General features: G+C 44.2%; 1 protein-coding gene across 1 annotated transcript in view; it reads right to left on the reverse strand.

Annotated features, from left to right (window-relative positions):
- LOC112267537 (cell adhesion molecule 1-like) overlaps positions 1-14,781 on the reverse strand; it is a 29,389-nt gene that overhangs the window by 13,104 nt on the left and 1,504 nt on the right. The gene's annotated exons all lie outside the window — the stretch shown is intronic.

Genomic DNA, 14,781 nt, shown 5'->3' on the forward strand with positions numbered 1-14,781 from the left:
CGTTTATAATCAAACCTTAGGTACCCAAATATGTAAATAAATGGTACAATTTAAGACGGAGAATCGTTATTGTCTTTACCGGAGAAAAATACCAAAGAATGCGCTCTTATTCACACGCTTGGAAACACTACAACCAAAATGGGAGTCACCTAGAAAAACTACAATTTCTGGCTAATTTTTCCAAAAACCAGCATGAAACTCTTTCTAAAGACTGTTGACATCTAGTAGAAGCCCTAGGAACTATAAGTGATAGCCATTGAAAATAGTGGTAGGCTGATTTTTTTGGTTTGTTTTTGCGATGGATTGTCCTCGGGGTTTCGCCATATCAGTTCTGCCATATCAGTTCTGTTATACTCACAGACATAATTTTAACAGTTTTAGAAACTTTAAAATGTTTTATATCCAAATCTACCAATTATCTGCCTATCCTAGCTTCTGGGCATGAGTAACAGGCAGTTTACTTTGGGTACGCTTTTCATAAAAACTATCACCCATAATATTTTGTGTGGATAGAAATGCTCCATATTTGAGAAAAAGTACTCTTTCTCTCATAGCTAACTACCTGGAAGTTTGAAAAGACAGGCTGAGTGGGCAGGGAGCTTATATTCATGAGCTTACATTGACTGACATCTCTTTGAAATGGCTACGTCAAGAAATGTGGATGTAGTGAGCAGTGTTGTAGTAAAGTCACCTCAAGCTAATTTGGTGACACACAAAGCGACTCAAACAACATTGAAATTGCACCAACGATGTCAATTTGTTTTTCATATGCCTGCAGTTTGTCTATTGTGATGCAGTTCACAGCAGCACTGATGGATGTGTTGACATGACAACTGCGTCAGAGTTTTGAACGACCCTTCCCCTCCTTTTGTTCAATGCTGGCTGGAGACCTAGCTAGCCAGTAAGTATGATGAAAGGGGAGACATAAGTATATTTGCCATAGATGAATAGTGTAAACTTTTAATTATATTTGCTGACACCCTACAGTCAATCTTTGGCACCAGTTGAGTTGCTTTCTAGCTATATAAACCACGCCCCTCCACAAACACGCCTTCTCCAATGTTGATTACAAGGTGGTACTTATTTAAAGAAGGGTTATTTGACTCATATCTGCAGAAGATAGGTACATTAGTTACAAACGCAACACAGTGCAATTCTTTTTCAGAGACTGAACAAGTGCCACTGCAAGTTACAGTACACTAGGGCTTAGCCCTAAGAAGATGAATCAGTAGAACAAATAGGGAAGTGTCTCGCTTCCCCTAAGTGTGGGAGTCTGCTGGTTCCCCTTGCTGCTGAGTTATAGCATCCCAAATGGCTCGCTATTCCCTATATAGTGCCCTACTTTTGAACAGGGCCCATAGAGCTCTGGTCTCAAGTAGTGCACTAAACAGGTAATAGGGGGCCATTTGGGACATAACCACAGTATGGTGTATGCATGCCTATTCTACTGTTTCTGTATCCAAAACATCTGTTTCCCCAAGACAGAGCAGAACTCCGTCCTTAGGATGTCCCCCCTGGGAGGGAACAAGTGGCACTGGAGCCCAACCAGGGGGATTGAGCCGGTAGTTGGTGGCATGGCACAAAATAGACTCCACAGCCCCACTGACTGACTGATACGAATATTTGTATGCAGACTAATTGTGTCTGAGAACAGAATAATTTCCCAAAAGGAGAGCTAATCGATTACCAGAATGCTGCCTGCATTGCTTTAACTCTGCTGGTTTATCCACGAGACCAGGGCAGGGGCATCATATCTCCTATCTCCTCTGCCCCACAGCTTAATGTCAGGCTACATGATGATAGTGCTTTAGAAACATGCATTGTTGCTGCTCTGGGATTATTTAGAATTAACATACAACCTGGAACCTAACACAATGTTTTGGTTTCAGCCCTCATGTTACGTTATCTATGTTTGGGGTAATAGTTTCCTGTTCATTGATAGTAACAAGATTGTCTCCTACTTCACTTTCCATGACCTTATTCAAAGTAAGATCAAAACAATGGGGAGACTAAATACAGTGGGGAGACTAAATACAGTGGGGAGTTGTACGTGGCAATTCTAGTTCAATTCTAGTACAGTACAAACAGTTGTATCAAATCAAATCAAATCAAATTTTATTTGTCACATACACATGGTTAGCAGATGTTAATGCGAGTGTAGCGAAATGCTTGTGCTTCTAGTTCCGACAATGCAGTAATAACGAACAAGTAATCTAACTAACAATCCCAAAAAAACTACTGTCTTATACACAGTGTAAGGGGATACAGAATATGTACATAAGGATATATGAATGAGTGATGGTACAGAGCAGCATAGGCAAGATACAGTAGATGATATCGAGTACAGTATATACATATGAGATGAGTATGTAAACCAAGTGGCATAGTTAAAGTGGCTAGTGATACATGTATTACATAAGGATGCAGTCGATGATATAGAGTACAGTATCTACGTATGCATATGGGATGAATAATGTAGGGTAAGTAACATTATATAAGGTAGCATTGTTTAAAGTGGCTAGTGATATATTTACATCATTTCCCATCAATTCCCATAATTAAAGTGGCTGGAGTAGAGTCAGTGTCATTGACAGTGTGTTGGCAGTAGCCACTCAATGTTAGTGGTGGCTGTTTAACAGTCTGATGGCCTTGAGATAGAAGCTGTTTTTCAGTCTCTCGGTCCCAGCTTTGATGCACCTGTACTGACCTCGCCTTCTGGATGACAGCGGGGTGAACAGGCAGTGGCTCGGGTGGTTGATGTCCTTGATGATCTTTATGGCCTTCCTGTAGCATCGGGTGGTGTAGGTGTCCTGGAGGGCAGGTAGTTTGCCCCCGGTGATGCGTTGTGCAGACCTCACTACCCTCTGGAGAGCCTTACGGTTGAGGGCGGTGCAGTTGCCATACCAGGCGGTGATACAGCCCGCCAGGATGCTCTCGATTGTGCATCTGTAGAAGTGTGAGTGCTTTTGGTGACAAGCCGAATTTCTTCAGCCTCCTGAGGTTGAAGAGGCGCTGCTGCGCCTTCCTCACGATGCTGTCTGTGTGAGTGGACCAATTCAGTTTGTCTGTGATGTGTATGCCGAGGAACTTAAAACTTGCTACCCTCTCCACTACTGTTCCATCGATGTGGATGGGGGGGTGTTCCCTCTGCTGTTTCCTGAAGTCCACAATCATCTCCTTAGTTTTGTTGACGTTGAGTGTGAGGTTATTTTCCTGACACCACACTCCGAGGGCCCTCACCTCCTCCCTGTAGGCCGTCTCGTCGTTGTTGGTAATCAAGCCTACCACTGTTGTGTCTTCCGCAAACTTGATGATTGAGTTGGAGGCGTGCATGGCCACGCAGTCGTGGGTGAACAGGGAGTACAGGAGAGGGCTCAGAACGCACCCTTGTGGGGCCCCAGTGTTGAGGATCAGCGGGGAGGAGATGTTGTTGCCTACCCTCACCACCTGGGGGCGGCCCGTCAGGAAGTCCAGAACCCAGTTGCACAGGGCGGGGTCGAGACCCAGGGTCTCGAGCTTGATGACGAGCTTGGAGGGTACTATGGTGTTGAATGCCGAGCTGTAGTCGATGAACAGCATTCTCACATAGGTATTCCTCTTGTCCAGATGGGTTAGGGCAGTGTGCAGTGTGGTTGAGATTGCATCGTCTGTGGACCTATTTGGGCGGTAAGCAAATTGGAGTGGGTCTAGGGTGTCAGGTAGGGTGGAGGAGATATGGTCCTTGACTAGTCTCTCAAAGCACTTCATGATGACGGATGTGAGTGCTACGGGGCGGTAGTCGTTTAGCTCAGTTACCTTAGCTTTCTTGGGAACAGGAACAATGGTGGCCCTCTTGAAGCATGTGGGAACAGCAGACTGGTATAGGGATTGTAGCGCTTGTTGTTCTCGGTTCAAACCTTGACCCAGTTCGCATCAGATTGTTATATTGAATATTTTCAAGACAATGCTGATGCAAATGTGACATATAGGGGAGTATATTCTCTAGTATCACTACAATGGAAAGGTAGTGTATGAGCTTTGCTTTGATATTAGCTGGGTTCTTTTCATGAGGGCGTCCCAGATTCCCAAGTTAACTCCAGGCAGTCGGTTGGTCTTTTGATTTTGATTTATTTTATTTCACCTTTATTTAACCAGGTAGGCAAGTTGAGAACAAGTTCTATTTTACAATTGCGACCTGGCCAAGATAAAGCAAAGCAGTTCGACACATACGACAACACAGAGTTACACATGGAGTAAAACAAACATACAGTCAATAATACAGTAGTAAAATAAGTCTATATACGATGTGAGCAAATGAGGTGAGATAAGGGAGGTAAAGGCAAAAAAAGGCCAGGGTGGCGAAATAAATACAATATATCAAGTAAAACACTGGAATGGTAGATTTGCAGTGGAAGAATGTGCAAAGTAGAAATAGAAATAATGGGGTGCAAAGGAGCAAAATAAATAAATAAATAAACACAGTAGGGGAAGAGGTAGTTGTTTGTGCTAAATTATAGATGGGCTATGTACAGGTGCAGTAATCTGTGAGCTGCTCTGACAGCTGGTGCTTAAAGCTGGTGAGGGACATGTGTTTCCCGATTTCAGAGATTTTTGTAGTTTGTTCCAGTCATTGGCAGCAGAGAACTGGAAGGAGAGGCAGCCAAAGGAAGAATTGGTTTTGGGGGTGACCAGAGAGATATACCTGCTGGAGCGCGTGCTACAGGTGGGTGCTGCTATGGTGACCAGCGAGCTGAGATAAGGGGGGACTTTACCTCGCAGGGTCTTGTAGATGACATGGAGCCAGTGGGTTTGGCGTACAGGTCGCAGTGGTGGGTAGTGTATGGGGCTTTGGTGACAAAACGGATGGCACTGTGATAGACTGGATCCAATTTATTGAGTAGGGTATTGTAGGCTATTTTGTAAATGACATCGCCGAGGTCGAGGATCGGTAGGATGGTCAGTTTTACGAGAGTATGTTTGGCAGCATGAGTGAAGGATGCTTTGTTGCGAAATAGGAAGCCATTTCTAGATTTAACTTTGGATTGGAGATGTTTGATATGGGTCTGGAAGGAGAGTTTACAGTCTAACCAGACACCTAGGTATTTGTAGTTGTCCACATATGCTAAGTCAGAACCGTCCAGAGTAGTGATGCTGGACAGGTGGGCAGGTGCAGGCAGCGACTGGTAGAAGAGCATGCATTTAGTTTTACTTGCATTTAAGAGCAGTTGGAGGCCACGGAAGGAGAGTTTATGGCATTGAAGCTCGTCTGGAGGGTTGATAAAGGGATGATGGCTGACTGTAACATTCCCCCATATATCCCTCTGATGTTTCCCCTCTCTCTGACCTCCCCTCAGCTGCCCAGGGGTATAGGGTGGTTGATAGGCCAGGCAGGGGCCAAAATGATGGTAATTTACATTTATTTTGTTTTGAAGCAGCAGTCCTTGGAGAGGAGGTTGAGATGAGATGGCTTTGTAGTGAGATCATTTGGGGCTCTGGCCCAGAGCTCTGTAGTTAATGAGGTACAGACAGAGCCTCATATGAAGGAGAGCGGCGTAATGTACTGTAAGTATGGGCTTCCTGGTGCTGCAGGGGCCATTCACTTATTGTTATGGCTTTAAGAGGTTGGAGAAGTATATTATTGCTTGGGGGGATATGGGCTAGAGGGCATCTGAGGGGGTTGTTCAGCTAAGATAATGTTCAGCTGATTAAAATAAGGACATCTATGCATTCATGTGGGTGTCAGAGAAATGGAAAGAGCGAGAGAGATTTGCTGAAACAATAATGTTTGCCATTTGGGAGTACTTCTCTATTAAAGTCACAACACTATCTTAGACCCTTTCCCTATACAATTTCCTACAGCATATTTAACCATTCTAAAGCAAATGTTCTCCCCATACCCAGTTCTGTACATGATGGCCACATGGGCTTCGTCCGCACGCCAGATGTTCTGGAGGAGGATTAGTGTAGAACTGGTCTCAACACACAGTCCCATCCTTTCCTCCTCAATGACATCATCCACGATGCAATAGTACAGTCAGAGCCCAGCGCAGTAAGTGGGCTAGGCTGTAGTATACTGTATGGCCTATGTATTTGTACTATATATGTATCACTTATGCTATAGTTACTCAATACTATCTTCCCTTCTGCTATGGTGACTGTCCTTATAATGACTGCCCCAAGGGCAGCAACATCAGTAGTATCTACCCTTCTGCCATGATGACTGTCCCTATAGTGACTGTCCCTATAGTGACTGCCCCAAGGGCAGCAACATCAATAGTATCTGCCCTTCTGCTACGGTGACTGTCCCTATAGTGACTGCCCCAAAGGCAGCAACATCAATAGTATCTGCCCTTCTCATGAGAGAAGGTTGTTCAAACGTTAAAGCATTTAAAAGCATCGCAATGGTCTTTTCCAGTGAATGGATGATGTAACATAACATTTGAATCTGGCTATTGTATTTGGATCAACATAACGCCTATAACTTTTGTGAAGGAGCTACCTATAGGTGTGTGGCAGTTCCTTTATCAAAGGCTACGACACCTACAGCAATCCATGCCCTGATTAAGATGGCAGCAGCTCATTCTATCTCCTCCTTCTCCCCTAGCTTTATAAATGTATTTCTACTCTGATTTCCCAGCTGTCAAAGCAGCAGTTCGAGGCGAAGGCCGTGTCGCAGGCACTCTTCCAAGACATGACTATGGTGCTGCTCTGAGCCAATGAGGTGACCTTGAGTTCCCTGCCTGGTCTACTGGGCCCAGGCCGTTTGACATGCCTGACAGATGCTTTATTTCCTCTCATTAACTTGTGAGAGGTGTGAAGAGAGAAAGAGAAGTGGGGAGAGAGAGAAACCCTGTTTATACCTGGTTCTAACTTGCGTCCGTTGTCCTGATATGGTCCACATTCTGATTATGCCCACATTTTTAGACAGATGTAGATGATTAAACGATTGGGATCTGATGGCGATCAGATCATCCTGACCACCTCCGGAGGTAGTCAGAAGCATTATGTCTGGAAATCTTACCAGTGTAGACCGATCTGGATTGTGAAACCATTTCATCCATCATCATCCCGCCCTCTAGAATCATTGACAGGTGACACCATTGACTTATTGCATCAATATGTGTCTTAAAATGACTAAATGTTGAAAGAATAACGCAGTGTACATGGATAAGAGACACCATCTGTAGACGCAACGGCTACAATGTGGGCATAGTCAGAATGTGGATAAAATCAGGACAAAGGATGCATGTTAGAACCAGGTATAAACAAGGCTAGAGAGAGTGGAGAGAAGGGGGGGGGGAGATAGGGCGAGAGAGGAAACAGGTCTAATTTGAGGCAGCGGACCCAGACTTGACTCCTCAGGTTTAAACCTCAGTGAGTCATTGAGCTGAAGCAAGATTACAGGCAGAAAAGACACTAACGAGACTGAATTTTTATACTGAGATGTTTGAGTAGCCCTTTACATTTGTACATGTACACAATTGAAAATAGCAGATTTTGGCACTGATAAGGAGCCACATTTGGAACACAGTGTCTGTACAATAGCATTCTATACATGACGTCGGCGCTCAGAGCTTCACGGTGCTGTATGGGTTTTGACTGATGAGCCTATGTTTTTCTATTGTAACGAAAATTTGCAGTGGAACACGCACCTGAATGCACTCTCGACTCCTTTCTATGCGCACCAAAATGGCGATTTCTCTGACTCACCCTGTGAACACTGTATGATCTTGTTTTATAACTTGGCAATAGAACAAACTTTCAAATGATTCCCACCTGACCCAGATTGGAATTTATAATGGGCCTTTCTTGGATTGCGTAAACAACCAAAGGAATTGTCTGATGGTGGGGGATGCAGGGCTGAGTTCCAAACAAAACTCTGCTCTAGGCCGCTTGGAGACACCATTTAGTCCTCTCACTCAAACCCTTGTCATTTTTTTGTTGTCTTATGTTGCACCTACTCCACATTTTCCAGGAATATTCTTATCATGTTACTGAATGTATCCAGATTATTTTCAGATTTCGTTATCAACAAATGCAGTGAAAAGTACAGTAAATGTAAAATGCACATAAAATCAACAGTGTAATGTTTGGATTCAGTCTTGTCAGGTGAACTGGTCTAATAATTTCTAATAACGGCCTAGTACATCACCGGGGCCAAGCTTCCTGCCATCCAGGACCTATATACCAGGCGGTGTCAGAGGAAGGCCCGAAGAATTATCATAGACTCTAGCCACCCTAGTCATAGACTGTTCTCTCTGCTACCGCGCGGCAAGCAATACCAGAGTACCAAGTCTAGGTCCAAGTGTCACGTCTCTCGTCAGAAGGCATGGACCAAAGCGCAGCGTGGTAAGTGTTCATGATAAATGTATTACTCAAAACACTCGAACAAAATAACAAAGAGTGAAAACCGAAACAGTCCTGTTAGGTGAACAGAAACTAAACAGAAAATAACTACCCACAAAACCCAAACGAAAAAGGACAACTTATATATGATCCCCAATCAGAGACAACGATAGACAGCTGCCTCTAATTGGGAACCACACCAACATAGAAATAAAGAAACTAGAATGCCCACCCTAGTCACACCCTGGCCTAACCAAAATAGAGAATAAAAACCTCTCTATGGCCAGGGCGTGACACCAAGAGGCTCCTAAAATAGCTTCTACCCCCAAGCCATAAAACTCCTTGAACAGATAATCAAATGGCTACCCAGACTATTTGCATTGCACCCCCCTGCTACTCTCTGTTATTATCTATGCACAGTCACTTTTAATAACTATCTACATGTACATATTACCTCAATTAACTCGACACCGGTGCCCCCGCACATTGACATTGACTCTGTACCAGTACCCCCTGTATATAGCCCCGCTATTGTTATTTACTGCGGCTCTTTCGTTATTTGTTACTCTTATCTCTTACTTTTCTTAAAGGTATTTTCTTAACTGCATTGTTGGTTAAGGGCTTGCAAGTAAGCATTTCACTTTAAGGTCTACCTACACCTGTTGTATTCGGCACATGTGACAAATAAAATTTGATTTGATCATCTCCAAGCTGTTCGCTTTAAATTGCTACCATGCTTATCCATATACTTTCTTCTGTAAGAAACATTTAAAATTAGACCTATCCATATAGGCCAACTCCCACGAGTGTAAAGGGTTAATTAACACAGAATGGTAACATAAAATAGTGAGATTTTTGGCAGGGATCCACATACCACGGTGGTAGTGGACGTGGAATTTATCATGTATTTTATATATTATTTTAAACCTGTTGTGCTTTTTTCTTTTTACTTCAGTTAGTTAGAACACAATTGGTTGCAAAAAGTTCTACTTGTCTTCAGCCCATTAGCTTGATGAATGTAAACTATGTTTTAATACCTGACGTTCAGTACTGCTCTCTTGGGAACAACACAACTTAGTTTTAGACACATTTGTAGCATCTAAGTCAACAGGAAACAGATGCATAAAGGATACAGAGGATAGTCACACACCTGCTGATCAACATCTGATTGTCTCACCTCAATGAACTCTCCCTCACAAAAAAAATACAAAATTACTGCATGACAATTCTACTCTAACCAGTGAGTGCATTCTATAATGATCTCTTTGCTTCTTCACTGTCTCCCAAGGCTGTTATGACAGTCCAAGGCATGCTGCCTCCCTTTTGGTATTCAGGCAGCATTGCCTTCCTCTCAGACAGCATCACGTTGAGCCTGTCGTATTGGCTCGTCAACAACAACAGCAGTACAGAGTCACTTCGATGCAGACACACGGATCCCGTCACTGAAGAGGGGAGCGAGTTAAGGGTTTAATTCGGTCACTTTGGCTGGTGTGACATGCTGTGTTGGATGGCACTGTGATAGCTGTTCTTTATCAAACAAACCCGAGGGGAATATGAACGGAGAAGATTCTCAGAGGAATGTTTTCATGTAGATAGGCGACATGATGAATGTCAGTGAGAGAAAGTGACTCTATCCTTGTTGTAAGATAATCTCTTCATAACACCGGGTTTAACAATGACGAAGCTTTGTCAGTTATTTGTTGGTAGGGCGGAAGATAGCCTAGCGGTTAAGAGCATTGGGCCAGTAGCTTGAATAGATGAACAAATATATGTATCACATACAGTGGCAAGAAAAAGTATGTGAACCCTTTGGAATTACCTGGATTTCTGCATAAATTGGTCATCCAATTTGATCAGATCTTCATCTAGGCCACAACAATAGACAGACACAGTATGCTGAAACTAATAACACACAAATAATTATACGTGTTTGTCTTTATTGAACACACCGTGTAAACATTCACAGTGCAGGGTGGGAAAAGTATGTGAACCCTTGGATTTAATAACTGGTTGACCCTCCTTTGCCAGCAATAAGTATCAACCAAGCGTTTTCTGTAGTTGCGGATCAGACTTGCATCACGGTCTGGAGGAATTTTGGACCATTCCTCTTAATAAAACTGTTTCAGTTCAGCAATATTCTTGGGATGTCTGGTGTGAACCGTTCTCGAGGTAATGCCATAGCATCTCAATCGGGTTGAGGTCAGAGTTCTGACTTGGCCACTCCAGAAGGCGTATTTTCTTCTTCTGAAGACATTCTATTGTTGATTTACTTCTTTTGGGTCATTGTCCTGTTGCATCACCCAACTTCTGTTGAGCTTGGCAGACATTCTCCTGCAAAATGTCTTGATAAACTTGGGAATTCATTTCCCCTCGATGATAGCAAGCTGTCCAGGCCCTGAGGCAGCAAAGCAGTCCCAAACCATGATGCTCCCTCCACCATACTTTACAGTTGGGATGAGGTTTTGATGTTGGTGTGCTGTGCCTTTTTTTTCGCCACACATGGTGTTGTGTGTTCCTTTCAAACAACTCAATTGTAGTTCCATCTGTCCACAGAATATTTTGCCAGTAGCGCAGTGGAACATCAAAGTGCACTTTTGCAAACTTCAGACAGCAGTGTCTTCTTCTGCAGCAATGTTTTTTTCGGACAGCAGTGTCTTCTTCTGTGGTGTCCTCCCACGAACACCATTCTTGTTGAGTGTTTTACGTATTGTAGACTCGTCAGAGTTGTTAGCATGTTCCAGAGATTTCTGTAAGTCTTTAGCTGACACTAGGATTCTTCTTGACCTCATTGAGAATTGTGTGTTCTCTTGCAGTCATCTTAGCAGGACGGCCACTCCTAGGGAGAGTAGCAACAGTGCTGAACTTTCTTCATTTATAGACACGGTCGTCCTCCTCTTCATCTGAAGAGGAGAGGCGAGAAGGATCGGAGGACCAAAATGCGGCGTGGTATGTGTTCATGATGAATATTTAATTAAAGAAAGTACTGAACACTGAATACAAAAACAATAAACAAATAACGACCGTGAAGCTATAAATGAGACCTGTGCTGACACAAGCAACTAACATAGACAATCACCCACAAGCAAACAGTGCAACCCAGGCTACCTAAGTATGATTCTCAGAGACAACTAATGACACCTGCCTCTGATTGAGAACCATACTAGGCCGAAACATACAAATCCCCAAATCATAGAAAAACAAACATAGATTGCCCACCCCAACTCACACCCTGACCATACTAAATAAATACAAAACAGAGGAAACAAAGTCAGAACGTGACAGTAACCCCCCAAAGGTGCGGACTCCGGCCACAAAACCTTAACCTATAGGGGAGGGTCTGGGTGGGCGTCTGTCCGCGGTGGCGGCTCTGGCGCGGGACGTGGACCCCACTTCACCATAGTCTTAGTCCACCTCATTGTCCGCCTCCGTGGCTTCCTAACCACGGTGACCCTTCTAAATGACCCCACTGGACAGAGGGGCAGCCCGGGACAGAGGGGCAGCTCGGGACAGAGGGGCAGCTCGGGACAAAGTGGTGGGGGCTCTGGCGCCTCTGGGCTGAGGGGCTCCGGCAGCGCCGGACAGGCGGGAGTCTCCGGCAGTGCCGGACAGGCGGGAGGCTCCGGCAGCGCCGGACAGACAGGAACACCTGTAGGGAGGAGACAGAGAGACAGCCTGGTGCGTGGGGCTGCCACAGGACCCACCATGCTGGGGAGACCTCCAGGAGGCTTGGTGTTAGGAGGAGACACCTGAAGGACCGGGCTGTGGGGGAGCACTGGAGCTCTGGTGCGCAGCCTTGGCACCACTCCCACAGGCTGGATCACTACTCTACCCCAGACCCTCCAGAGTGCAGGCACAGGTTGAACCGGGCTGTGGGTAAGCACGGGAGATCTAGTGCCTACTACGCGCATCTCTCCCTTAGGCTCCACTCCCACATTTGCCTGGCACAAGCGGAGCACAGGCATAGGATGCACTGCACCCTCCCAGCAAACCGGAGACACAGTACGCAGAGCCGGCGCAGGATACCCTGGACCAAAACTGCGTATCGGCGACCAGACACGCTGAGCAGGCACCATACGCCCTGGCTCGATGCCCACACTCGCGTGACACTCTTGGGGGGCTGCCCTATAGCGCATCGGGCTATGGGCACGTATTGGCGACACCGTGCGCTTAACCGCATAACATGGTGCCTGACCAGTAACGCGCTGCTTATAATAAGCACGAGGAGTGAGCTCAGGTCTGCTACCTGGCTTAGCCCCACACCTCGTGTACCTCCCCCCAAAAATGTGGGGGCTGCCTCTCGTACCTGTCGCGCTGCCGTGCTGCCTCCTCATATCGCCCCGCTCAGCTTTCGCTGCCTCCAGCTCTGCTTTGGGGCGGCGATATTCCCCAGCCTGTGCCCAGGGTCCCTCTCCGTTCAATATCTCCTCCCATGTCCAGGAGTCCTGTGATGCTGGCCGCTGTTGTTGCTGCTGCTTTCTTCGCGGTCTTTTACCACGCCGCTTGGTCCTTGGTTGGTGGGTGATTCTGTCACGGTCGTCATCCTCTTCATCCGAAAAGGAGAGGCGAGAAGGATCGGAGGACCAAAATGTGGCGTGGTATGTTTTCATGATGAATATTTAATTTTAAAAAGTACTGAACACTGAATACAAAAACAATAAACAAATAACGACCGTGAAGCTATAAATGAGACCTGTGCTGACACAAGCAACTAACATAGACAATCACCCACAAGCAAACAGTGCAACCCAGGCTACCTAAGTATGATTCTCAATCAGAGACAACTAATGACACCTGCCTCTGATTGAGAACCATACTAGGCCGAAACATACAAATCCCCAAATCATAGAAAAACAAACATAGACTGCCCACCCCAACTCACGCCCTGACCATACTAAATAAATACAAAACAAAGGAAACAAAGTCAGAATGTGACAGATAGTTTGTCTTACCGTGATGACTGACTGATGAACATCAAAGCTTTTAGGGATACTTTTGTAACCCTTTCCAGCTTTATGCAAGTCAACAATTCTTAATCTTAGGTCTTCTGAGATCTCTTTTGTTTGAGGCATGGTTCACATCAGGCAATGTTTCTTGTGAATATGAAACTCACATTTTGTGAGTGTTTTTTATAGGGCAAGGTAGCTCTAACCAACATCTCCAATCTTGTCTCATTGATTGGACTTCAGGTTAGCTGACTCCTGACTCCAATTAGCTTTTGGAGAAGTCATTAGCCCAGGGGTTCACATACTTTTTCCAACCTACACTGTGAATGTTTAAATTATGTTTTCAATATAGACAAGAAAAATACATTAGTTTGAGTGTTATTATTTTAAGCACACTATGTTTGTCTATTGTTGTGACTTAGATGAAGATCAGATCAAATTTGATGACCAATTTATGCAGAAATCCAGGTAATTCCAAAGGGTTCACATAATTTTTCTTGACACTGTATATATATATATATCATGCAAGTTCTGCGCCAATACACATGTAGGATCTTAATTTGAGGCAGTTTGCTACAGCAGGAAAATAATCCTGCATGAAATTATAATAAATGGAGGAGATGGAGACCCGCACACTGTCTGAAAAAAGGAATAAATCCAAAACTGAGGCTTGAATGCAAAAGAAAGATTTCATGTAATTTAGTAGACACTCTTATCCAGAGCAACATAGAGGAACAATTATAGCTAAGTGCTTTGCTCAAGGGCACATTGTAAAATTGTTCACCTAGTCGGCTTTGGGATTCAGACCAGAAACCGTTCAATTACTGGCCCAACCCTCTGAACCGCTAGTCTACATGCCACACAGAAAGCTGTTCATTTGAACATCATGGTTTCTTAAAAAAATCACAGTAGCAATAATTTATGATATTTCTCTGTTATCTTTTGTATATAATGTAGATCACTAGGTACTGACTACAGGTTCTCTGATGTATTTTCTTGCTTGATCATGTGACATGTAATTATCCTTGAAATTAAAACAGGTGTGTGTGCCGACCATTTATACGGAGGTTGGCCTGAGGCCGAAACTTCTGTTTAGATATTTTGAGCACAATGATGTTCAAATTAGCATCTTTATTTTGCATTCAAGCCTTAGTTTTGGATCTCCTCCAGTATTCTTATTTGAACGCCTACGCACCTGGAACCAACACGATTTAGTAGTAACCCTTAAAGAGCGCAGACGGCCTCCTATCATTTAAATATCATAATTAATAAACATTTTTGAAGGGGTTGATACATTTTTCGTTATGGAAAATCATGTATGAAATTTCAGTGGAAATTACAAGCTTCAGAAGCCTTTTAAAACCTTCTGTAAAAAACACAAAAATGTAGAGAATTGGCCTATATACTCAATACTACAAGTTAAGTATAATAAACACTAAAGGTATTACATTTCCTGCACTGCAAGGAAGTGCTCCTGCAAAAGGCTGGTCAAAATACATCTGTATTCATCCAC

Source organism: Oncorhynchus tshawytscha, linkage group LG14, assembly GCF_018296145.1.
Source record: "Oncorhynchus tshawytscha isolate Ot180627B linkage group LG14, Otsh_v2.0, whole genome shotgun sequence".
Lineage (NCBI taxonomy): Eukaryota > Metazoa > Chordata > Actinopteri > Salmoniformes > Salmonidae > Oncorhynchus > Oncorhynchus tshawytscha.